The following is a 16,070-nucleotide window of genomic DNA, read 5'->3' as shown; positions in this document are numbered from 1 at the left end:
TTCAAGCAGAGATTGCTTACGGCCATACCAGCCCAAGAACGCCCGGTCTCGTCTGATCTCGGAAGCTAAGAAGGCTTGGGCCTGGTTAGTACTTGGATGGGAGACCTCCTGGGAATACCAGGTGCTGTAAGCTTTAACTGTTGAAAAACTTTTTAAAATGAAGTTTTTTTGCATCGCTTTGTTAGTTTTTTTCTAAAGTAAGTTAAGAGGTATTTTCACTCTGTGATATGTTTTCAAGCCTAGGTTGTTTAAAGTCCAAGATTTTCAAGCAGAGATTGCTTACGGCCATACCAGCCCAAGAACGCCCGGTCTCGTCTGATCTCGGAAGCTAAGAAGGCTTGGGCCTGGTTAGTACTTGGATGGGAGACCTCCTGGGAATACCAGGTGCTGTAAGCTTTAACTGTTGAAAAACTTTTTAAAATGAAGTTTTTTTGCATCGCTTTGTTAGTTTTTTTCTAAAGTAAGTTAAGAGGTATTTTCACTCTGTGATATGTTTTCAAGCCTAGGTTGTTTAAAGTCCAAGATTTTCAAGCAGAGATTGCTTACGGCCATACCAGCCCAAGAACGCCCGGTCTCGTCTGATCTCGGAAGCTAAGAAGGCTTGGGCCTGGTTAGTACTTGGATGGGAGACCTCCTGGGAATACCAGGTGCTGTAAGCTTTAACTGTTGAAAAACTTTTTAAAATGAAGTTTTTTTGCATCGCTTTGTTAGTTTTTTTCTAAAGTAAGTTAAGAGGTATTTTCACTCTGTGATATGTTTTCAAGCCTAGGTTGTTTAAAGTCCAAGATTTTCAAGCAGAGATTGCTTACGGCCATACCAGCCCAAGAACGCCCGGTCTCGTCTGATCTCGGAAGCTAAGAAGGCTTGGGCCTGGTTAGTACTTGGATGGGAGACCTCCTGGGAATACCAGGTGCTGTAAGCTTTAACTGTTGAAAAACTTTTTAAAATGAAGTTTTTTTGCATCGCTTTGTTAGTTTTTTTCTAAAGTAAGTTAAGAGGTATTTTCACTCTGTGATATGTTTTCAAGCCTAGGTTGTTTAAAGTCCAAGATTTTCAAGCAGAGATTGCTTACGGCCATACCAGCCCAAGAACGCCCGGTCTCGTCTGATCTCGGAAGCTAAGAAGGCTTGGGCCTGGTTAGTACTTGGATGGGAGACCTCCTGGGAATACCAGGTGCTGTAAGCTTTAACTGTTGAAAAACTTTTTAAAATGAAGTTTTTTTGCATCGCTTTGTTAGTTTTTTTCTAAAGTAAGTTAAGAGGTATTTTCACTCTGTGATATGTTTTCAAGCCTAGGTTGTTTAAAGTCCAAGATTTTCAAGCAGAGATTGCTTACGGCCATACCAGCCCAAGAACGCCCGGTCTCGTCTGATCTCGGAAGCTAAGAAGGCTTGGGCCTGGTTAGTACTTGGATGGGAGACCTCCTGGGAATACCAGGTGCTGTAAGCTTTAACTGTTGAAAAACTTTTTAAAATGAAGTTTTTTTGCATCGCTTTGTTAGTTTTTTTCTAAAGTAAGTTAAGAGGTATTTTCACTCTGTGATATGTTTTCAAGCCTAGGTTGTTTAAAGTCCAAGATTTTCAAGCAGAGATTGCTTACGGCCATACCAGCCCAAGAACGCCCGGTCTCGTCTGATCTCGGAAGCTAAGAAGGCTTGGGCCTGGTTAGTACTTGGATGGGAGACCTCCTGGGAATACCAGGTGCTGTAAGCTTTAACTGTTGAAAAACTTTTTAAAATGAAGTTTTTTTGCATCGCTTTGTTAGTTTTTTTCTAAAGTAAGTTAAGAGGTATTTTCACTCTGTGATATGTTTTCAAGCCTAGGTTGTTTAAAGTCCAAGATTTTCAAGCAGAGATTGCTTACGGCCATACCAGCCCAAGAACGCCCGGTCTCGTCTGATCTCGGAAGCTAAGAAGGCTTGGGCCTGGTTAGTACTTGGATGGGAGACCTCCTGGGAATACCAGGTGCTGTAAGCTTTAACTGTTGAAAAACTTTTTAAAATGAAGTTTTTTTGCATCGCTTTGTTAGTTTTTTTCTAAAGTAAGTTAAGAGGTATTTTCACTCTGTGATATGTTTTCAAGCCTAGGTTGTTTAAAGTCCAAGATTTTCAAGCAGAGATTGCTTACGGCCATACCAGCCCAAGAACGCCCGGTCTCGTCTGATCTCGGAAGCTAAGAAGGCTTGGGCCTGGTTAGTACTTGGATGGGAGACCTCCTGGGAATACCAGGTGCTGTAAGCTTTAACTGTTGAAAAACTTTTTAAAATGAAGTTTTTTTGCATCGCTTTGTTAGTTTTTTTCTAAAGTAAGTTAAGAGGTATTTTCACTCTGTGATATGTTTTCAAGCCTAGGTTGTTTAAAGTCCAAGATTTTCAAGCAGAGATTGCTTACGGCCATACCAGCCCAAGAACGCCCGGTCTCGTCTGATCTCGGAAGCTAAGAAGGCTTGGGCCTGGTTAGTACTTGGATGGGAGACCTCCTGGGAATACCAGGTGCTGTAAGCTTTAACTGTTGAAAAACTTTTTAAAATGAAGTTTTTTTGCATCGCTTTGTTAGTTTTTTTCTAAAGTAAGTTAAGAGGTATTTTCACTCTGTGATATGTTTTCAAGCCTAGGTTGTTTAAAGTCCAAGATTTTCAAGCAGAGATTGCTTACGGCCATACCAGCCCAAGAACGCCCGGTCTCGTCTGATCTCGGAAGCTAAGAAGGCTTGGGCCTGGTTAGTACTTGGATGGGAGACCTCCTGGGAATACCAGGTGCTGTAAGCTTTAACTGTTGAAAAACTTTTTAAAATGAAGTTTTTTTGCATCGCTTTGTTAGTTTTTTTCTAAAGTAAGTTAAGAGGTATTTTCACTCTGTGATATGTTTTCAAGCCTAGGTTGTTTAAAGTCCAAGATTTTCAAGCAGAGATTGCTTACGGCCATACCAGCCCAAGAACGCCCGGTCTCGTCTGATCTCGGAAGCTAAGAAGGCTTGGGCCTGGTTAGTACTTGGATGGGAGACCTCCTGGGAATACCAGGTGCTGTAAGCTTTAACTGTTGAAAAACTTTTTAAAATGAAGTTTTTTTGCATCGCTTTGTTAGTTTTTTTCTAAAGTAAGTTAAGAGGTATTTTCACTCTGTGATATGTTTTCAAGCCTAGGTTGTTTAAAGTCCAAGATTTTCAAGCAGAGATTGCTTACGGCCATACCAGCCCAAGAACGCCCGGTCTCGTCTGATCTCGGAAGCTAAGAAGGCTTGGGCCTGGTTAGTACTTGGATGGGAGACCTCCTGGGAATACCAGGTGCTGTAAGCTTTAACTGTTGAAAAACTTTTTAAAATGAAGTTTTTTTGCATCGCTTTGTTAGTTTTTTTCTAAAGTAAGTTAAGAGGTATTTTCACTCTGTGATATGTTTTCAAGCCTAGGTTGTTTAAAGTCCAAGATTTTCAAGCAGAGATTGCTTACGGCCATACCAGCCCAAGAACGCCCGGTCTCGTCTGATCTCGGAAGCTAAGAAGGCTTGGGCCTGGTTAGTACTTGGATGGGAGACCTCCTGGGAATACCAGGTGCTGTAAGCTTTAACTGTTGAAAAACTTTTTAAAATGAAGTTTTTTTGCATCGCTTTGTTAGTTTTTTTCTAAAGTAAGTTAAGAGGTATTTTCACTCTGTGATATGTTTTCAAGCCTAGGTTGTTTAAAGTCCAAGATTTTCAAGCAGAGATTGCTTACGGCCATACCAGCCCAAGAACGCCCGGTCTCGTCTGATCTCGGAAGCTAAGAAGGCTTGGGCCTGGTTAGTACTTGGATGGGAGACCTCCTGGGAATACCAGGTGCTGTAAGCTTTAACTGTTGAAAAACTTTTTAAAATGAAGTTTTTTTGCATCGCTTTGTTAGTTTTTTTCTAAAGTAAGTTAAGAGGTATTTTCACTCTGTGATATGTTTTCAAGCCTAGGTTGTTTAAAGTCCAAGATTTTCAAGCAGAGATTGCTTACGGCCATACCAGCCCAAGAACGCCCGGTCTCGTCTGATCTCGGAAGCTAAGAAGGCTTGGGCCTGGTTAGTACTTGGATGGGAGACCTCCTGGGAATACCAGGTGCTGTAAGCTTTAACTGTTGAAAAACTTTTTAAAATGAAGTTTTTTTGCATCGCTTTGTTAGTTTTTTTCTAAAGTAAGTTAAGAGGTATTTTCACTCTGTGATATGTTTTCAAGCCTAGGTTGTTTAAAGTCCAAGATTTTCAAGCAGAGATTGCTTACGGCCATACCAGCCCAAGAACGCCCGGTCTCGTCTGATCTCGGAAGCTAAGAAGGCTTGGGCCTGGTTAGTACTTGGATGGGAGACCTCCTGGGAATACCAGGTGCTGTAAGCTTTAACTGTTGAAAAACTTTTTAAAATGAAGTTTTTTTGCATCGCTTTGTTAGTTTTTTTCTAAAGTAAGTTAAGAGGTATTTTCACTCTGTGATATGTTTTCAAGCCTAGGTTGTTTAAAGTCCAAGATTTTCAAGCAGAGATTGCTTACGGCCATACCAGCCCAAGAACGCCCGGTCTCGTCTGATCTCGGAAGCTAAGAAGGCTTGGGCCTGGTTAGTACTTGGATGGGAGACCTCCTGGGAATACCAGGTGCTGTAAGCTTTAACTGTTGAAAAACTTTTTAAAATGAAGTTTTTTTGCATCGCTTTGTTAGTTTTTTTCTAAAGTAAGTTAAGAGGTATTTTCACTCTGTGATATGTTTTCAAGCCTAGGTTGTTTAAAGTCCAAGATTTTCAAGCAGAGATTGCTTACGGCCATACCAGCCCAAGAACGCCCGGTCTCGTCTGATCTCGGAAGCTAAGAAGGCTTGGGCCTGGTTAGTACTTGGATGGGAGACCTCCTGGGAATACCAGGTGCTGTAAGCTTTAACTGTTGAAAAACTTTTTAAAATGAAGTTTTTTTGCATCGCTTTGTTAGTTTTTTTCTAAAGTAAGTTAAGAGGTATTTTCACTCTGTGATATGTTTTCAAGCCTAGGTTGTTTAAAGTCCAAGATTTTCAAGCAGAGATTGCTTACGGCCATACCAGCCCAAGAACGCCCGGTCTCGTCTGATCTCGGAAGCTAAGAAGGCTTGGGCCTGGTTAGTACTTGGATGGGAGACCTCCTGGGAATACCAGGTGCTGTAAGCTTTAACTGTTGAAAAACTTTTTAAAATGAAGTTTTTTTGCATCGCTTTGTTAGTTTTTTTCTAAAGTAAGTTAAGAGGTATTTTCACTCTGTGATATGTTTTCAAGCCTAGGTTGTTTAAAGTCCAAGATTTTCAAGCAGAGATTGCTTACGGCCATACCAGCCCAAGAACGCCCGGTCTCGTCTGATCTCGGAAGCTAAGAAGGCTTGGGCCTGGTTAGTACTTGGATGGGAGACCTCCTGGGAATACCAGGTGCTGTAAGCTTTAACTGTTGAAAAACTTTTTAAAATGAAGTTTTTTTGCATCGCTTTGTTAGTTTTTTTCTAAAGTAAGTTAAGAGGTATTTTCACTCTGTGATATGTTTTCAAGCCTAGGTTGTTTAAAGTCCAAGATTTTCAAGCAGAGATTGCTTACGGCCATACCAGCCCAAGAACGCCCGGTCTCGTCTGATCTCGGAAGCTAAGAAGGCTTGGGCCTGGTTAGTACTTGGATGGGAGACCTCCTGGGAATACCAGGTGCTGTAAGCTTTAACTGTTGAAAAACTTTTTAAAATGAAGTTTTTTTGCATCGCTTTGTTAGTTTTTTTCTAAAGTAAGTTAAGAGGTATTTTCACTCTGTGATATGTTTTCAAGCCTAGGTTGTTTAAAGTCCAAGATTTTCAAGCAGAGATTGCTTACGGCCATACCAGCCCAAGAACGCCCGGTCTCGTCTGATCTCGGAAGCTAAGAAGGCTTGGGCCTGGTTAGTACTTGGATGGGAGACCTCCTGGGAATACCAGGTGCTGTAAGCTTTAACTGTTGAAAAACTTTTTAAAATGAAGTTTTTTTGCATCGCTTTGTTAGTTTTTTTCTAAAGTAAGTTAAGAGGTATTTTCACTCTGTGATATGTTTTCAAGCCTAGGTTGTTTAAAGTCCAAGATTTTCAAGCAGAGATTGCTTACGGCCATACCAGCCCAAGAACGCCCGGTCTCGTCTGATCTCGGAAGCTAAGAAGGCTTGGGCCTGGTTAGTACTTGGATGGGAGACCTCCTGGGAATACCAGGTGCTGTAAGCTTTAACTGTTGAAAAACTTTTTAAAATGAAGTTTTTTTGCATCGCTTTGTTAGTTTTTTTCTAAAGTAAGTTAAGAGGTATTTTCACTCTGTGATATGTTTTCAAGCCTAGGTTGTTTAAAGTCCAAGATTTTCAAGCAGAGATTGCTTACGGCCATACCAGCCCAAGAACGCCCGGTCTCGTCTGATCTCGGAAGCTAAGAAGGCTTGGGCCTGGTTAGTACTTGGATGGGAGACCTCCTGGGAATACCAGGTGCTGTAAGCTTTAACTGTTGAAAAACTTTTTAAAATGAAGTTTTTTTGCATCGCTTTGTTAGTTTTTTTCTAAAGTAAGTTAAGAGGTATTTTCACTCTGTGATATGTTTTCAAGCCTAGGTTGTTTAAAGTCCAAGATTTTCAAGCAGAGATTGCTTACGGCCATACCAGCCCAAGAACGCCCGGTCTCGTCTGATCTCGGAAGCTAAGAAGGCTTGGGCCTGGTTAGTACTTGGATGGGAGACCTCCTGGGAATACCAGGTGCTGTAAGCTTTAACTGTTGAAAAACTTTTTAAAATGAAGTTTTTTTGCATCGCTTTGTTAGTTTTTTTCTAAAGTAAGTTAAGAGGTATTTTCACTCTGTGATATGTTTTCAAGCCTAGGTTGTTTAAAGTCCAAGATTTTCAAGCAGAGATTGCTTACGGCCATACCAGCCCAAGAACGCCCGGTCTCGTCTGATCTCGGAAGCTAAGAAGGCTTGGGCCTGGTTAGTACTTGGATGGGAGACCTCCTGGGAATACCAGGTGCTGTAAGCTTTAACTGTTGAAAAACTTTTTAAAATGAAGTTTTTTTGCATCGCTTTGTTAGTTTTTTTCTAAAGTAAGTTAAGAGGTATTTTCACTCTGTGATATGTTTTCAAGCCTAGGTTGTTTAAAGTCCAAGATTTTCAAGCAGAGATTGCTTACGGCCATACCAGCCCAAGAACGCCCGGTCTCGTCTGATCTCGGAAGCTAAGAAGGCTTGGGCCTGGTTAGTACTTGGATGGGAGACCTCCTGGGAATACCAGGTGCTGTAAGCTTTAACTGTTGAAAAACTTTTTAAAATGAAGTTTTTTTGCATCGCTTTGTTAGTTTTTTTCTAAAGTAAGTTAAGAGGTATTTTCACTCTGTGATATGTTTTCAAGCCTAGGTTGTTTAAAGTCCAAGATTTTCAAGCAGAGATTGCTTACGGCCATACCAGCCCAAGAACGCCCGGTCTCGTCTGATCTCGGAAGCTAAGAAGGCTTGGGCCTGGTTAGTACTTGGATGGGAGACCTCCTGGGAATACCAGGTGCTGTAAGCTTTAACTGTTGAAAAACTTTTTAAAATGAAGTTTTTTTGCATCGCTTTGTTAGTTTTTTTCTAAAGTAAGTTAAGAGGTATTTTCACTCTGTGATATGTTTTCAAGCCTAGGTTGTTTAAAGTCCAAGATTTTCAAGCAGAGATTGCTTACGGCCATACCAGCCCAAGAACGCCCGGTCTCGTCTGATCTCGGAAGCTAAGAAGGCTTGGGCCTGGTTAGTACTTGGATGGGAGACCTCCTGGGAATACCAGGTGCTGTAAGCTTTAACTGTTGAAAAACTTTTTAAAATGAAGTTTTTTTGCATCGCTTTGTTAGTTTTTTTCTAAAGTAAGTTAAGAGGTATTTTCACTCTGTGATATGTTTTCAAGCCTAGGTTGTTTAAAGTCCAAGATTTTCAAGCAGAGATTGCTTACGGCCATACCAGCCCAAGAACGCCCGGTCTCGTCTGATCTCGGAAGCTAAGAAGGCTTGGGCCTGGTTAGTACTTGGATGGGAGACCTCCTGGGAATACCAGGTGCTGTAAGCTTTAACTGTTGAAAAACTTTTTAAAATGAAGTTTTTTTGCATCGCTTTGTTAGTTTTTTTCTAAAGTAAGTTAAGAGGTATTTTCACTCTGTGATATGTTTTCAAGCCTAGGTTGTTTAAAGTCCAAGATTTTCAAGCAGAGATTGCTTACGGCCATACCAGCCCAAGAACGCCCGGTCTCGTCTGATCTCGGAAGCTAAGAAGGCTTGGGCCTGGTTAGTACTTGGATGGGAGACCTCCTGGGAATACCAGGTGCTGTAAGCTTTAACTGTTGAAAAACTTTTTAAAATGAAGTTTTTTTGCATCGCTTTGTTAGTTTTTTTCTAAAGTAAGTTAAGAGGTATTTTCACTCTGTGATATGTTTTCAAGCCTAGGTTGTTTAAAGTCCAAGATTTTCAAGCAGAGATTGCTTACGGCCATACCAGCCCAAGAACGCCCGGTCTCGTCTGATCTCGGAAGCTAAGAAGGCTTGGGCCTGGTTAGTACTTGGATGGGAGACCTCCTGGGAATACCAGGTGCTGTAAGCTTTAACTGTTGAAAAACTTTTTAAAATGAAGTTTTTTTGCATCGCTTTGTTAGTTTTTTTCTAAAGTAAGTTAAGAGGTATTTTCACTCTGTGATATGTTTTCAAGCCTAGGTTGTTTAAAGTCCAAGATTTTCAAGCAGAGATTGCTTACGGCCATACCAGCCCAAGAACGCCCGGTCTCGTCTGATCTCGGAAGCTAAGAAGGCTTGGGCCTGGTTAGTACTTGGATGGGAGACCTCCTGGGAATACCAGGTGCTGTAAGCTTTAACTGTTGAAAAACTTTTTAAAATGAAGTTTTTTTGCATCGCTTTGTTAGTTTTTTTCTAAAGTAAGTTAAGAGGTATTTTCACTCTGTGATATGTTTTCAAGCCTAGGTTGTTTAAAGTCCAAGATTTTCAAGCAGAGATTGCTTACGGCCATACCAGCCCAAGAACGCCCGGTCTCGTCTGATCTCGGAAGCTAAGAAGGCTTGGGCCTGGTTAGTACTTGGATGGGAGACCTCCTGGGAATACCAGGTGCTGTAAGCTTTAACTGTTGAAAAACTTTTTAAAATGAAGTTTTTTTGCATCGCTTTGTTAGTTTTTTTCTAAAGTAAGTTAAGAGGTATTTTCACTCTGTGATATGTTTTCAAGCCTAGGTTGTTTAAAGTCCAAGATTTTCAAGCAGAGATTGCTTACGGCCATACCAGCCCAAGAACGCCCGGTCTCGTCTGATCTCGGAAGCTAAGAAGGCTTGGGCCTGGTTAGTACTTGGATGGGAGACCTCCTGGGAATACCAGGTGCTGTAAGCTTTAACTGTTGAAAAACTTTTTAAAATGAAGTTTTTTTGCATCGCTTTGTTAGTTTTTTTCTAAAGTAAGTTAAGAGGTATTTTCACTCTGTGATATGTTTTCAAGCCTAGGTTGTTTAAAGTCCAAGATTTTCAAGCAGAGATTGCTTACGGCCATACCAGCCCAAGAACGCCCGGTCTCGTCTGATCTCGGAAGCTAAGAAGGCTTGGGCCTGGTTAGTACTTGGATGGGAGACCTCCTGGGAATACCAGGTGCTGTAAGCTTTAACTGTTGAAAAACTTTTTAAAATGAAGTTTTTTTGCATCGCTTTGTTAGTTTTTTTCTAAAGTAAGTTAAGAGGTATTTTCACTCTGTGATATGTTTTCAAGCCTAGGTTGTTTAAAGTCCAAGATTTTCAAGCAGAGATTGCTTACGGCCATACCAGCCCAAGAACGCCCGGTCTCGTCTGATCTCGGAAGCTAAGAAGGCTTGGGCCTGGTTAGTACTTGGATGGGAGACCTCCTGGGAATACCAGGTGCTGTAAGCTTTAACTGTTGAAAAACTTTTTAAAATGAAGTTTTTTTGCATCGCTTTGTTAGTTTTTTTCTAAAGTAAGTTAAGAGGTATTTTCACTCTGTGATATGTTTTCAAGCCTAGGTTGTTTAAAGTCCAAGATTTTCAAGCAGAGATTGCTTACGGCCATACCAGCCCAAGAACGCCCGGTCTCGTCTGATCTCGGAAGCTAAGAAGGCTTGGGCCTGGTTAGTACTTGGATGGGAGACCTCCTGGGAATACCAGGTGCTGTAAGCTTTAACTGTTGAAAAACTTTTTAAAATGAAGTTTTTTTGCATCGCTTTGTTAGTTTTTTTCTAAAGTAAGTTAAGAGGTATTTTCACTCTGTGATATGTTTTCAAGCCTAGGTTGTTTAAAGTCCAAGATTTTCAAGCAGAGATTGCTTACGGCCATACCAGCCCAAGAACGCCCGGTCTCGTCTGATCTCGGAAGCTAAGAAGGCTTGGGCCTGGTTAGTACTTGGATGGGAGACCTCCTGGGAATACCAGGTGCTGTAAGCTTTAACTGTTGAAAAACTTTTTAAAATGAAGTTTTTTTGCATCGCTTTGTTAGTTTTTTTCTAAAGTAAGTTAAGAGGTATTTTCACTCTGTGATATGTTTTCAAGCCTAGGTTGTTTAAAGTCCAAGATTTTCAAGCAGAGATTGCTTACGGCCATACCAGCCCAAGAACGCCCGGTCTCGTCTGATCTCGGAAGCTAAGAAGGCTTGGGCCTGGTTAGTACTTGGATGGGAGACCTCCTGGGAATACCAGGTGCTGTAAGCTTTAACTGTTGAAAAACTTTTTAAAATGAAGTTTTTTTGCATCGCTTTGTTAGTTTTTTTCTAAAGTAAGTTAAGAGGTATTTTCACTCTGTGATATGTTTTCAAGCCTAGGTTGTTTAAAGTCCAAGATTTTCAAGCAGAGATTGCTTACGGCCATACCAGCCCAAGAACGCCCGGTCTCGTCTGATCTCGGAAGCTAAGAAGGCTTGGGCCTGGTTAGTACTTGGATGGGAGACCTCCTGGGAATACCAGGTGCTGTAAGCTTTAACTGTTGAAAAACTTTTTAAAATGAAGTTTTTTTGCATCGCTTTGTTAGTTTTTTTCTAAAGTAAGTTAAGAGGTATTTTCACTCTGTGATATGTTTTCAAGCCTAGGTTGTTTAAAGTCCAAGATTTTCAAGCAGAGATTGCTTACGGCCATACCAGCCCAAGAACGCCCGGTCTCGTCTGATCTCGGAAGCTAAGAAGGCTTGGGCCTGGTTAGTACTTGGATGGGAGACCTCCTGGGAATACCAGGTGCTGTAAGCTTTAACTGTTGAAAAACTTTTTAAAATGAAGTTTTTTTGCATCGCTTTGTTAGTTTTTTTCTAAAGTAAGTTAAGAGGTATTTTCACTCTGTGATATGTTTTCAAGCCTAGGTTGTTTAAAGTCCAAGATTTTCAAGCAGAGATTGCTTACGGCCATACCAGCCCAAGAACGCCCGGTCTCGTCTGATCTCGGAAGCTAAGAAGGCTTGGGCCTGGTTAGTACTTGGATGGGAGACCTCCTGGGAATACCAGGTGCTGTAAGCTTTAACTGTTGAAAAACTTTTTAAAATGAAGTTTTTTTGCATCGCTTTGTTAGTTTTTTTCTAAAGTAAGTTAAGAGGTATTTTCACTCTGTGATATGTTTTCAAGCCTAGGTTGTTTAAAGTCCAAGATTTTCAAGCAGAGATTGCTTACGGCCATACCAGCCCAAGAACGCCCGGTCTCGTCTGATCTCGGAAGCTAAGAAGGCTTGGGCCTGGTTAGTACTTGGATGGGAGACCTCCTGGGAATACCAGGTGCTGTAAGCTTTAACTGTTGAAAAACTTTTTAAAATGAAGTTTTTTTGCATCGCTTTGTTAGTTTTTTCTAAAGTAAGTTAAGAGGTATTTTCACTCTGTGATATGTTTTCAAGCCTAGGTTGTTTAAAGTCCAAGATTTTCAAGCAGAGATTGCTTACGGCCATACCAGCCCAAGAACGCCCGGTCTCGTCTGATCTCGGAAGCTAAGAAGGCTTGGGCCTGGTTAGTACTTGGATGGGAGACCTCCTGGGAATACCAGGTGCTGTAAGCTTTAACTGTTGAAAAACTTTTTAAAATGAAGTTTTTTTGCATCGCTTTGTTAGTTTTTTTCTAAAGTAAGTTAAGAGGTATTTTCACTCTGTGATATGTTTTCAAGCCTAGGTTGTTTAAAGTCCAAGATTTTCAAGCAGAGATTGCTTACGGCCATACCAGCCCAAGAACGCCCGGTCTCGTCTGATCTCGGAAGCTAAGAAGGCTTGGGCCTGGTTAGTACTTGGATGGGAGACCTCCTGGGAATACCAGGTGCTGTAAGCTTTAACTGTTGAAAAACTTTTTAAAATGAAGTTTTTTTGCATCGCTTTGTTAGTTTTTTTCTAAAGTAAGTTAAGAGGTATTTTCACTCTGTGATATGTTTTCAAGCCTAGGTTGTTTAAAGTCCAAGATTTTCAAGCAGAGATTGCTTACGGCCATACCAGCCCAAGAACGCCCGGTCTCGTCTGATCTCGGAAGCTAAGAAGGCTTGGGCCTGGTTAGTACTTGGATGGGAGACCTCCTGGGAATACCAGGTGCTGTAAGCTTTAACTGTTGAAAAACTTTTTAAAATGAAGTTTTTTTGCATCGCTTTGTTAGTTTTTTTCTAAAGTAAGTTAAGAGGTATTTTCACTCTGTGATATGTTTTCAAGCCTAGGTTGTTTAAAGTCCAAGATTTTCAAGCAGAGATTGCTTACGGCCATACCAGCCCAAGAACGCCCGGTCTCGTCTGATCTCGGAAGCTAAGAAGGCTTGGGCCTGGTTAGTACTTGGATGGGAGACCTCCTGGGAATACCAGGTGCTGTAAGCTTTAACTGTTGAAAAACTTTTTAAAATGAAGTTTTTTTGCATCGCTTTGTTAGTTTTTTTCTAAAGTAAGTTAAGAGGTATTTTCACTCTGTGATATGTTTTCAAGCCTAGGTTGTTTAAAGTCCAAGATTTTCAAGCAGAGATTGCTTACGGCCATACCAGCCCAAGAACGCCCGGTCTCGTCTGATCTCGGAAGCTAAGAAGGCTTGGGCCTGGTTAGTACTTGGATGGGAGACCTCCTGGGAATACCAGGTGCTGTAAGCTTTAACTGTTGAAAAACTTTTTAAAATGAAGTTTTTTTGCATCGCTTTGTTAGTTTTTTTCTAAAGTAAGTTAAGAGGTATTTTCACTCTGTGATATGTTTTCAAGCCTAGGTTGTTTAAAGTCCAAGATTTTCAAGCAGAGATTGCTTACGGCCATACCAGCCCAAGAACGCCCGGTCTCGTCTGATCTCGGAAGCTAAGAAGGCTTGGGCCTGGTTAGTACTTGGATGGGAGACCTCCTGGGAATACCAGGTGCTGTAAGCTTTAACTGTTGAAAAACTTTTTAAAATGAAGTTTTTTTGCATCGCTTTGTTAGTTTTTTTCTAAAGTAAGTTAAGAGGTATTTTCACTCTGTGATATGTTTTCAAGCCTAGGTTGTTTAAAGTCCAAGATTTTCAAGCAGAGATTGCTTACGGCCATACCAGCCCAAGAACGCCCGGTCTCGTCTGATCTCGGAAGCTAAGAAGGCTTGGGCCTGGTTAGTACTTGGATGGGAGACCTCCTGGGAATACCAGGTGCTGTAAGCTTTAACTGTTGAAAAACTTTTTAAAATGAAGTTTTTTTGCATCGCTTTGTTAGTTTTTTTCTAAAGTAAGTTAAGAGGTATTTTCACTCTGTGATATGTTTTCAAGCCTAGGTTGTTTAAAGTCCAAGATTTTCAAGCAGAGATTGCTTACGGCCATACCAGCCCAAGAACGCCCGGTCTCGTCTGATCTCGGAAGCTAAGAAGGCTTGGGCCTGGTTAGTACTTGGATGGGAGACCTCCTGGGAATACCAGGTGCTGTAAGCTTTAACTGTTGAAAAACTTTTTAAAATGAAGTTTTTTTGCATCGCTTTGTTAGTTTTTTTCTAAAGTAAGTTAAGAGGTATTTTCACTCTGTGATATGTTTTCAAGCCTAGGTTGTTTAAAGTCCAAGATTTTCAAGCAGAGATTGCTTACGGCCATACCAGCCCAAGAACGCCCGGTCTCGTCTGATCTCGGAAGCTAAGAAGGCTTGGGCCTGGTTAGTACTTGGATGGGAGACCTCCTGGGAATACCAGGTGCTGTAAGCTTTAACTGTTGAAAAACTTTTTAAAATGAAGTTTTTTTGCATCGCTTTGTTAGTTTTTTTCTAAAGTAAGTTAAGAGGTATTTTCACTCTGTGATATGTTTTCAAGCCTAGGTTGTTTAAAGTCCAAGATTTTCAAGCAGAGATTGCTTACGGCCATACCAGCCCAAGAACGCCCGGTCTCGTCTGATCTCGGAAGCTAAGAAGGCTTGGGCCTGGTTAGTACTTGGATGGGAGACCTCCTGGGAATACCAGGTGCTGTAAGCTTTAACTGTTGAAAAACTTTTTAAAATGAAGTTTTTTTGCATCGCTTTGTTAGTTTTTTTCTAAAGTAAGTTAAGAGGTATTTTCACTCTGTGATATGTTTTCAAGCCTAGGTTGTTTAAAGTCCAAGATTTTCAAGCAGAGATTGCTTACGGCCATACCAGCCCAAGAACGCCCGGTCTCGTCTGATCTCGGAAGCTAAGAAGGCTTGGGCCTGGTTAGTACTTGGATGGGAGACCTCCTGGGAATACCAGGTGCTGTAAGCTTTAACTGTTGAAAAACTTTTTAAAATGAAGTTTTTTTGCATCGCTTTGTTAGTTTTTTTCTAAAGTAAGTTAAGAGGTATTTTCACTCTGTGATATGTTTTCAAGCCTAGGTTGTTTAAAGTCCAAGATTTTCAAGCAGAGATTGCTTACGGCCATACCAGCCCAAGAACGCCCGGTCTCGTCTGATCTCGGAAGCTAAGAAGGCTTGGGCCTGGTTAGTACTTGGATGGGAGACCTCCTGGGAATACCAGGTGCTGTAAGCTTTAACTGTTGAAAAACTTTTTAAAATGAAGTTTTTTTGCATCGCTTTGTTAGTTTTTTTCTAAAGTAAGTTAAGAGGTATTTTCACTCTGTGATATGTTTTCAAGCCTAGGTTGTTTAAAGTCCAAGATTTTCAAGCAGAGATTGCTTACGGCCATACCAGCCCAAGAACGCCCGGTCTCGTCTGATCTCGGAAGCTAAGAAGGCTTGGGCCTGGTTAGTACTTGGATGGGAGACCTCCTGGGAATACCAGGTGCTGTAAGCTTTAACTGTTGAAAAACTTTTTAAAATGAAGTTTTTTTGCATCGCTTTGTTAGTTTTTTTCTAAAGTAAGTTAAGAGGTATTTTCACTCTGTGATATGTTTTCAAGCCTAGGTTGTTTAAAGTCCAAGATTTTCAAGCAGAGATTGCTTACGGCCATACCAGCCCAAGAACGCCCGGTCTCGTCTGATCTCGGAAGCTAAGAAGGCTTGGGCCTGGTTAGTACTTGGATGGGAGACCTCCTGGGAATACCAGGTGCTGTAAGCTTTAACTGTTGAAAAACTTTTTAAAATGAAGTTTTTTTGCATCGCTTTGTTAGTTTTTTTCTAAAGTAAGTTAAGAGGTATTTTCACTCTGTGATATGTTTTCAAGCCTAGGTTGTTTAAAGTCCAAGATTTTCAAGCAGAGATTGCTTACGGCCATACCAGCCCAAGAACGCCCGGTCTCGTCTGATCTCGGAAGCTAAGAAGGCTTGGGCCTGGTTAGTACTTGGATGGGAGACCTCCTGGGAATACCAGGTGCTGTAAGCTTTAACTGTTGAAAAACTTTTTAAAATGAAGTTTTTTTGCATCGCTTTGTTAGTTTTTTTCTAAAGTAAGTTAAGAGGTATTTTCACTCTGTGATATGTTTTCAAGCCTAGGTTGTTTAAAGTCCAAGATTTTCAAGCAGAGATTGCTTACGGCCATACCAGCCCAAGAACGCCCGGTCTCGTCTGATCTCGGAAGCTAAGAAGGCTTGGGCCTGGTTAGTACTTGGATGGGAGACCTCCTGGGAATACCAGGTGCTGTAAGCTTTAACTGTTGAAAAACTTTTTAAAATGAAGTTTTTTTGCATCGCTTTGTTAGTTTTTTTCTAAAGTAAGTTAAGAGGTATTTTCACTCTGTGATATGTTCTCAAGCCTAGGTTGTTTAAAGTCCAAGATTTTCAAGCAGAGATTTCTTACGGCCATAC

At 41.1% G+C, this 16,070-nt stretch overlaps 61 non-coding genes across 61 annotated transcripts; all 61 read left to right on the top strand.

The window, feature by feature from the left end:
- Positions 1–14: 14 nt before the first annotated feature.
- LOC114771346 (5S ribosomal RNA) lies at positions 15–133 on the top strand. Its single transcript, XR_003743576.1, has one exon. It is a non-coding gene; the product is annotated as a 5S ribosomal RNA (ribosomal RNA).
- A 144-nt stretch (positions 134–277) lies between these two features.
- LOC114771345 (5S ribosomal RNA) lies at positions 278–396 on the top strand. The gene has a single exon (XR_003743575.1). It is a non-coding gene; the product is annotated as a 5S ribosomal RNA (ribosomal RNA).
- Positions 397–540: 144 nt separating this feature from the next.
- LOC114771344 (5S ribosomal RNA) lies at positions 541–659 on the top strand. The gene has a single exon (XR_003743574.1). It is a non-coding gene; the product is annotated as a 5S ribosomal RNA (ribosomal RNA).
- A 144-nt stretch (positions 660–803) lies between these two features.
- Positions 804–922, top strand: LOC114771343 (5S ribosomal RNA). Its single transcript, XR_003743573.1, has one exon. It is a non-coding gene; the product is annotated as a 5S ribosomal RNA (ribosomal RNA).
- A 144-nt stretch (positions 923–1,066) lies between these two features.
- LOC114771342 (5S ribosomal RNA) lies at positions 1,067–1,185 on the top strand. Its single transcript, XR_003743572.1, has one exon. It is a non-coding gene; the product is annotated as a 5S ribosomal RNA (ribosomal RNA).
- A 144-nt stretch (positions 1,186–1,329) lies between these two features.
- LOC114771340 (5S ribosomal RNA) lies at positions 1,330–1,448 on the top strand. The gene has a single exon (XR_003743571.1). It is a non-coding gene; the product is annotated as a 5S ribosomal RNA (ribosomal RNA).
- Positions 1,449–1,592: 144 nt separating this feature from the next.
- LOC114771339 (5S ribosomal RNA) lies at positions 1,593–1,711 on the top strand. The gene has a single exon (XR_003743570.1). It is a non-coding gene; the product is annotated as a 5S ribosomal RNA (ribosomal RNA).
- A 144-nt stretch (positions 1,712–1,855) lies between these two features.
- Positions 1,856–1,974, top strand: LOC114771337 (5S ribosomal RNA). The gene has a single exon (XR_003743568.1). It is a non-coding gene; the product is annotated as a 5S ribosomal RNA (ribosomal RNA).
- A 144-nt stretch (positions 1,975–2,118) lies between these two features.
- On the top strand, positions 2,119–2,237 carry LOC114771336 (5S ribosomal RNA). The gene has a single exon (XR_003743567.1). It is a non-coding gene; the product is annotated as a 5S ribosomal RNA (ribosomal RNA).
- A 144-nt stretch (positions 2,238–2,381) lies between these two features.
- On the top strand, positions 2,382–2,500 carry LOC114771335 (5S ribosomal RNA). The gene has a single exon (XR_003743566.1). It is a non-coding gene; the product is annotated as a 5S ribosomal RNA (ribosomal RNA).
- A 144-nt stretch (positions 2,501–2,644) lies between these two features.
- On the top strand, positions 2,645–2,763 carry LOC114771334 (5S ribosomal RNA). The gene has a single exon (XR_003743565.1). It is a non-coding gene; the product is annotated as a 5S ribosomal RNA (ribosomal RNA).
- A 144-nt stretch (positions 2,764–2,907) lies between these two features.
- Positions 2,908–3,026, top strand: LOC114771333 (5S ribosomal RNA). The gene has a single exon (XR_003743564.1). It is a non-coding gene; the product is annotated as a 5S ribosomal RNA (ribosomal RNA).
- A 144-nt stretch (positions 3,027–3,170) lies between these two features.
- On the top strand, positions 3,171–3,289 carry LOC114771332 (5S ribosomal RNA). The gene has a single exon (XR_003743563.1). It is a non-coding gene; the product is annotated as a 5S ribosomal RNA (ribosomal RNA).
- Positions 3,290–3,433: 144 nt separating this feature from the next.
- LOC114771331 (5S ribosomal RNA) lies at positions 3,434–3,552 on the top strand. The gene has a single exon (XR_003743562.1). It is a non-coding gene; the product is annotated as a 5S ribosomal RNA (ribosomal RNA).
- A 144-nt stretch (positions 3,553–3,696) lies between these two features.
- LOC114771330 (5S ribosomal RNA) lies at positions 3,697–3,815 on the top strand. The gene has a single exon (XR_003743561.1). It is a non-coding gene; the product is annotated as a 5S ribosomal RNA (ribosomal RNA).
- A 144-nt stretch (positions 3,816–3,959) lies between these two features.
- LOC114771329 (5S ribosomal RNA) lies at positions 3,960–4,078 on the top strand. Its single transcript, XR_003743560.1, has one exon. It is a non-coding gene; the product is annotated as a 5S ribosomal RNA (ribosomal RNA).
- A 144-nt stretch (positions 4,079–4,222) lies between these two features.
- On the top strand, positions 4,223–4,341 carry LOC114771328 (5S ribosomal RNA). Its single transcript, XR_003743559.1, has one exon. It is a non-coding gene; the product is annotated as a 5S ribosomal RNA (ribosomal RNA).
- Positions 4,342–4,485: 144 nt separating this feature from the next.
- On the top strand, positions 4,486–4,604 carry LOC114771326 (5S ribosomal RNA). The gene has a single exon (XR_003743557.1). It is a non-coding gene; the product is annotated as a 5S ribosomal RNA (ribosomal RNA).
- A 144-nt stretch (positions 4,605–4,748) lies between these two features.
- On the top strand, positions 4,749–4,867 carry LOC114771324 (5S ribosomal RNA). The gene has a single exon (XR_003743556.1). It is a non-coding gene; the product is annotated as a 5S ribosomal RNA (ribosomal RNA).
- A 144-nt stretch (positions 4,868–5,011) lies between these two features.
- Positions 5,012–5,130, top strand: LOC114771323 (5S ribosomal RNA). The gene has a single exon (XR_003743555.1). It is a non-coding gene; the product is annotated as a 5S ribosomal RNA (ribosomal RNA).
- A 144-nt stretch (positions 5,131–5,274) lies between these two features.
- Positions 5,275–5,393, top strand: LOC114771322 (5S ribosomal RNA). The gene has a single exon (XR_003743554.1). It is a non-coding gene; the product is annotated as a 5S ribosomal RNA (ribosomal RNA).
- A 144-nt stretch (positions 5,394–5,537) lies between these two features.
- LOC114771321 (5S ribosomal RNA) lies at positions 5,538–5,656 on the top strand. Its single transcript, XR_003743553.1, has one exon. It is a non-coding gene; the product is annotated as a 5S ribosomal RNA (ribosomal RNA).
- Positions 5,657–5,800: 144 nt separating this feature from the next.
- LOC114771689 (5S ribosomal RNA) lies at positions 5,801–5,919 on the top strand. Its single transcript, XR_003743865.1, has one exon. It is a non-coding gene; the product is annotated as a 5S ribosomal RNA (ribosomal RNA).
- A 144-nt stretch (positions 5,920–6,063) lies between these two features.
- Positions 6,064–6,182, top strand: LOC114771688 (5S ribosomal RNA). Its single transcript, XR_003743864.1, has one exon. It is a non-coding gene; the product is annotated as a 5S ribosomal RNA (ribosomal RNA).
- Positions 6,183–6,326: 144 nt separating this feature from the next.
- Positions 6,327–6,445, top strand: LOC114771687 (5S ribosomal RNA). The gene has a single exon (XR_003743863.1). It is a non-coding gene; the product is annotated as a 5S ribosomal RNA (ribosomal RNA).
- A 144-nt stretch (positions 6,446–6,589) lies between these two features.
- LOC114771686 (5S ribosomal RNA) lies at positions 6,590–6,708 on the top strand. Its single transcript, XR_003743862.1, has one exon. It is a non-coding gene; the product is annotated as a 5S ribosomal RNA (ribosomal RNA).
- A 144-nt stretch (positions 6,709–6,852) lies between these two features.
- Positions 6,853–6,971, top strand: LOC114771685 (5S ribosomal RNA). Its single transcript, XR_003743861.1, has one exon. It is a non-coding gene; the product is annotated as a 5S ribosomal RNA (ribosomal RNA).
- Positions 6,972–7,115: 144 nt separating this feature from the next.
- On the top strand, positions 7,116–7,234 carry LOC114771683 (5S ribosomal RNA). The gene has a single exon (XR_003743859.1). It is a non-coding gene; the product is annotated as a 5S ribosomal RNA (ribosomal RNA).
- A 144-nt stretch (positions 7,235–7,378) lies between these two features.
- On the top strand, positions 7,379–7,497 carry LOC114771682 (5S ribosomal RNA). Its single transcript, XR_003743858.1, has one exon. It is a non-coding gene; the product is annotated as a 5S ribosomal RNA (ribosomal RNA).
- A 144-nt stretch (positions 7,498–7,641) lies between these two features.
- Positions 7,642–7,760, top strand: LOC114771681 (5S ribosomal RNA). Its single transcript, XR_003743857.1, has one exon. It is a non-coding gene; the product is annotated as a 5S ribosomal RNA (ribosomal RNA).
- Positions 7,761–7,904: 144 nt separating this feature from the next.
- LOC114771680 (5S ribosomal RNA) lies at positions 7,905–8,023 on the top strand. The gene has a single exon (XR_003743856.1). It is a non-coding gene; the product is annotated as a 5S ribosomal RNA (ribosomal RNA).
- A 144-nt stretch (positions 8,024–8,167) lies between these two features.
- Positions 8,168–8,286, top strand: LOC114771679 (5S ribosomal RNA). The gene has a single exon (XR_003743855.1). It is a non-coding gene; the product is annotated as a 5S ribosomal RNA (ribosomal RNA).
- Positions 8,287–8,430: 144 nt separating this feature from the next.
- LOC114771678 (5S ribosomal RNA) lies at positions 8,431–8,549 on the top strand. Its single transcript, XR_003743854.1, has one exon. It is a non-coding gene; the product is annotated as a 5S ribosomal RNA (ribosomal RNA).
- Positions 8,550–8,693: 144 nt separating this feature from the next.
- On the top strand, positions 8,694–8,812 carry LOC114771677 (5S ribosomal RNA). Its single transcript, XR_003743853.1, has one exon. It is a non-coding gene; the product is annotated as a 5S ribosomal RNA (ribosomal RNA).
- Positions 8,813–8,956: 144 nt separating this feature from the next.
- LOC114771676 (5S ribosomal RNA) lies at positions 8,957–9,075 on the top strand. Its single transcript, XR_003743852.1, has one exon. It is a non-coding gene; the product is annotated as a 5S ribosomal RNA (ribosomal RNA).
- Positions 9,076–9,219: 144 nt separating this feature from the next.
- Positions 9,220–9,338, top strand: LOC114771675 (5S ribosomal RNA). Its single transcript, XR_003743851.1, has one exon. It is a non-coding gene; the product is annotated as a 5S ribosomal RNA (ribosomal RNA).
- Positions 9,339–9,482: 144 nt separating this feature from the next.
- Positions 9,483–9,601, top strand: LOC114771671 (5S ribosomal RNA). Its single transcript, XR_003743850.1, has one exon. It is a non-coding gene; the product is annotated as a 5S ribosomal RNA (ribosomal RNA).
- A 144-nt stretch (positions 9,602–9,745) lies between these two features.
- On the top strand, positions 9,746–9,864 carry LOC114771659 (5S ribosomal RNA). The gene has a single exon (XR_003743848.1). It is a non-coding gene; the product is annotated as a 5S ribosomal RNA (ribosomal RNA).
- A 144-nt stretch (positions 9,865–10,008) lies between these two features.
- Positions 10,009–10,127, top strand: LOC114771648 (5S ribosomal RNA). Its single transcript, XR_003743847.1, has one exon. It is a non-coding gene; the product is annotated as a 5S ribosomal RNA (ribosomal RNA).
- Positions 10,128–10,271: 144 nt separating this feature from the next.
- On the top strand, positions 10,272–10,390 carry LOC114771637 (5S ribosomal RNA). The gene has a single exon (XR_003743846.1). It is a non-coding gene; the product is annotated as a 5S ribosomal RNA (ribosomal RNA).
- Positions 10,391–10,534: 144 nt separating this feature from the next.
- On the top strand, positions 10,535–10,653 carry LOC114771626 (5S ribosomal RNA). Its single transcript, XR_003743845.1, has one exon. It is a non-coding gene; the product is annotated as a 5S ribosomal RNA (ribosomal RNA).
- A 144-nt stretch (positions 10,654–10,797) lies between these two features.
- Positions 10,798–10,916, top strand: LOC114771615 (5S ribosomal RNA). The gene has a single exon (XR_003743838.1). It is a non-coding gene; the product is annotated as a 5S ribosomal RNA (ribosomal RNA).
- Positions 10,917–11,060: 144 nt separating this feature from the next.
- LOC114771604 (5S ribosomal RNA) lies at positions 11,061–11,179 on the top strand. Its single transcript, XR_003743827.1, has one exon. It is a non-coding gene; the product is annotated as a 5S ribosomal RNA (ribosomal RNA).
- A 144-nt stretch (positions 11,180–11,323) lies between these two features.
- Positions 11,324–11,442, top strand: LOC114771593 (5S ribosomal RNA). The gene has a single exon (XR_003743816.1). It is a non-coding gene; the product is annotated as a 5S ribosomal RNA (ribosomal RNA).
- A 144-nt stretch (positions 11,443–11,586) lies between these two features.
- Positions 11,587–11,705, top strand: LOC114771582 (5S ribosomal RNA). The gene has a single exon (XR_003743805.1). It is a non-coding gene; the product is annotated as a 5S ribosomal RNA (ribosomal RNA).
- A 143-nt stretch (positions 11,706–11,848) lies between these two features.
- LOC114771571 (5S ribosomal RNA) lies at positions 11,849–11,967 on the top strand. The gene has a single exon (XR_003743793.1). It is a non-coding gene; the product is annotated as a 5S ribosomal RNA (ribosomal RNA).
- A 144-nt stretch (positions 11,968–12,111) lies between these two features.
- Positions 12,112–12,230, top strand: LOC114771559 (5S ribosomal RNA). Its single transcript, XR_003743782.1, has one exon. It is a non-coding gene; the product is annotated as a 5S ribosomal RNA (ribosomal RNA).
- Positions 12,231–12,374: 144 nt separating this feature from the next.
- Positions 12,375–12,493, top strand: LOC114771546 (5S ribosomal RNA). Its single transcript, XR_003743770.1, has one exon. It is a non-coding gene; the product is annotated as a 5S ribosomal RNA (ribosomal RNA).
- Positions 12,494–12,637: 144 nt separating this feature from the next.
- Positions 12,638–12,756, top strand: LOC114771535 (5S ribosomal RNA). Its single transcript, XR_003743759.1, has one exon. It is a non-coding gene; the product is annotated as a 5S ribosomal RNA (ribosomal RNA).
- Positions 12,757–12,900: 144 nt separating this feature from the next.
- On the top strand, positions 12,901–13,019 carry LOC114771523 (5S ribosomal RNA). The gene has a single exon (XR_003743748.1). It is a non-coding gene; the product is annotated as a 5S ribosomal RNA (ribosomal RNA).
- Positions 13,020–13,163: 144 nt separating this feature from the next.
- LOC114771512 (5S ribosomal RNA) lies at positions 13,164–13,282 on the top strand. Its single transcript, XR_003743737.1, has one exon. It is a non-coding gene; the product is annotated as a 5S ribosomal RNA (ribosomal RNA).
- A 144-nt stretch (positions 13,283–13,426) lies between these two features.
- LOC114771500 (5S ribosomal RNA) lies at positions 13,427–13,545 on the top strand. Its single transcript, XR_003743726.1, has one exon. It is a non-coding gene; the product is annotated as a 5S ribosomal RNA (ribosomal RNA).
- Positions 13,546–13,689: 144 nt separating this feature from the next.
- Positions 13,690–13,808, top strand: LOC114771488 (5S ribosomal RNA). The gene has a single exon (XR_003743715.1). It is a non-coding gene; the product is annotated as a 5S ribosomal RNA (ribosomal RNA).
- Positions 13,809–13,952: 144 nt separating this feature from the next.
- On the top strand, positions 13,953–14,071 carry LOC114771477 (5S ribosomal RNA). Its single transcript, XR_003743704.1, has one exon. It is a non-coding gene; the product is annotated as a 5S ribosomal RNA (ribosomal RNA).
- Positions 14,072–14,215: 144 nt separating this feature from the next.
- On the top strand, positions 14,216–14,334 carry LOC114771465 (5S ribosomal RNA). The gene has a single exon (XR_003743693.1). It is a non-coding gene; the product is annotated as a 5S ribosomal RNA (ribosomal RNA).
- Positions 14,335–14,478: 144 nt separating this feature from the next.
- On the top strand, positions 14,479–14,597 carry LOC114771453 (5S ribosomal RNA). Its single transcript, XR_003743682.1, has one exon. It is a non-coding gene; the product is annotated as a 5S ribosomal RNA (ribosomal RNA).
- Positions 14,598–14,741: 144 nt separating this feature from the next.
- Positions 14,742–14,860, top strand: LOC114771440 (5S ribosomal RNA). Its single transcript, XR_003743671.1, has one exon. It is a non-coding gene; the product is annotated as a 5S ribosomal RNA (ribosomal RNA).
- Positions 14,861–15,004: 144 nt separating this feature from the next.
- On the top strand, positions 15,005–15,123 carry LOC114771428 (5S ribosomal RNA). Its single transcript, XR_003743657.1, has one exon. It is a non-coding gene; the product is annotated as a 5S ribosomal RNA (ribosomal RNA).
- A 144-nt stretch (positions 15,124–15,267) lies between these two features.
- On the top strand, positions 15,268–15,386 carry LOC114771417 (5S ribosomal RNA). Its single transcript, XR_003743646.1, has one exon. It is a non-coding gene; the product is annotated as a 5S ribosomal RNA (ribosomal RNA).
- Positions 15,387–15,530: 144 nt separating this feature from the next.
- LOC114771406 (5S ribosomal RNA) lies at positions 15,531–15,649 on the top strand. Its single transcript, XR_003743635.1, has one exon. It is a non-coding gene; the product is annotated as a 5S ribosomal RNA (ribosomal RNA).
- Positions 15,650–15,793: 144 nt separating this feature from the next.
- Positions 15,794–15,912, top strand: LOC114771395 (5S ribosomal RNA). Its single transcript, XR_003743624.1, has one exon. It is a non-coding gene; the product is annotated as a 5S ribosomal RNA (ribosomal RNA).
- Positions 15,913–16,070: the final 158 nt, after the last annotated feature.

This window comes from Denticeps clupeoides, unplaced genomic scaffold (assembly GCF_900700375.1).
Source record: "Denticeps clupeoides unplaced genomic scaffold, fDenClu1.1, whole genome shotgun sequence".
Lineage (NCBI taxonomy): Eukaryota > Metazoa > Chordata > Actinopteri > Clupeiformes > Denticipitidae > Denticeps > Denticeps clupeoides.
The sequence above is the reverse complement of the archived record's forward strand: the minus strand, read 5'-3'. Positions and strand labels throughout refer to the sequence as shown.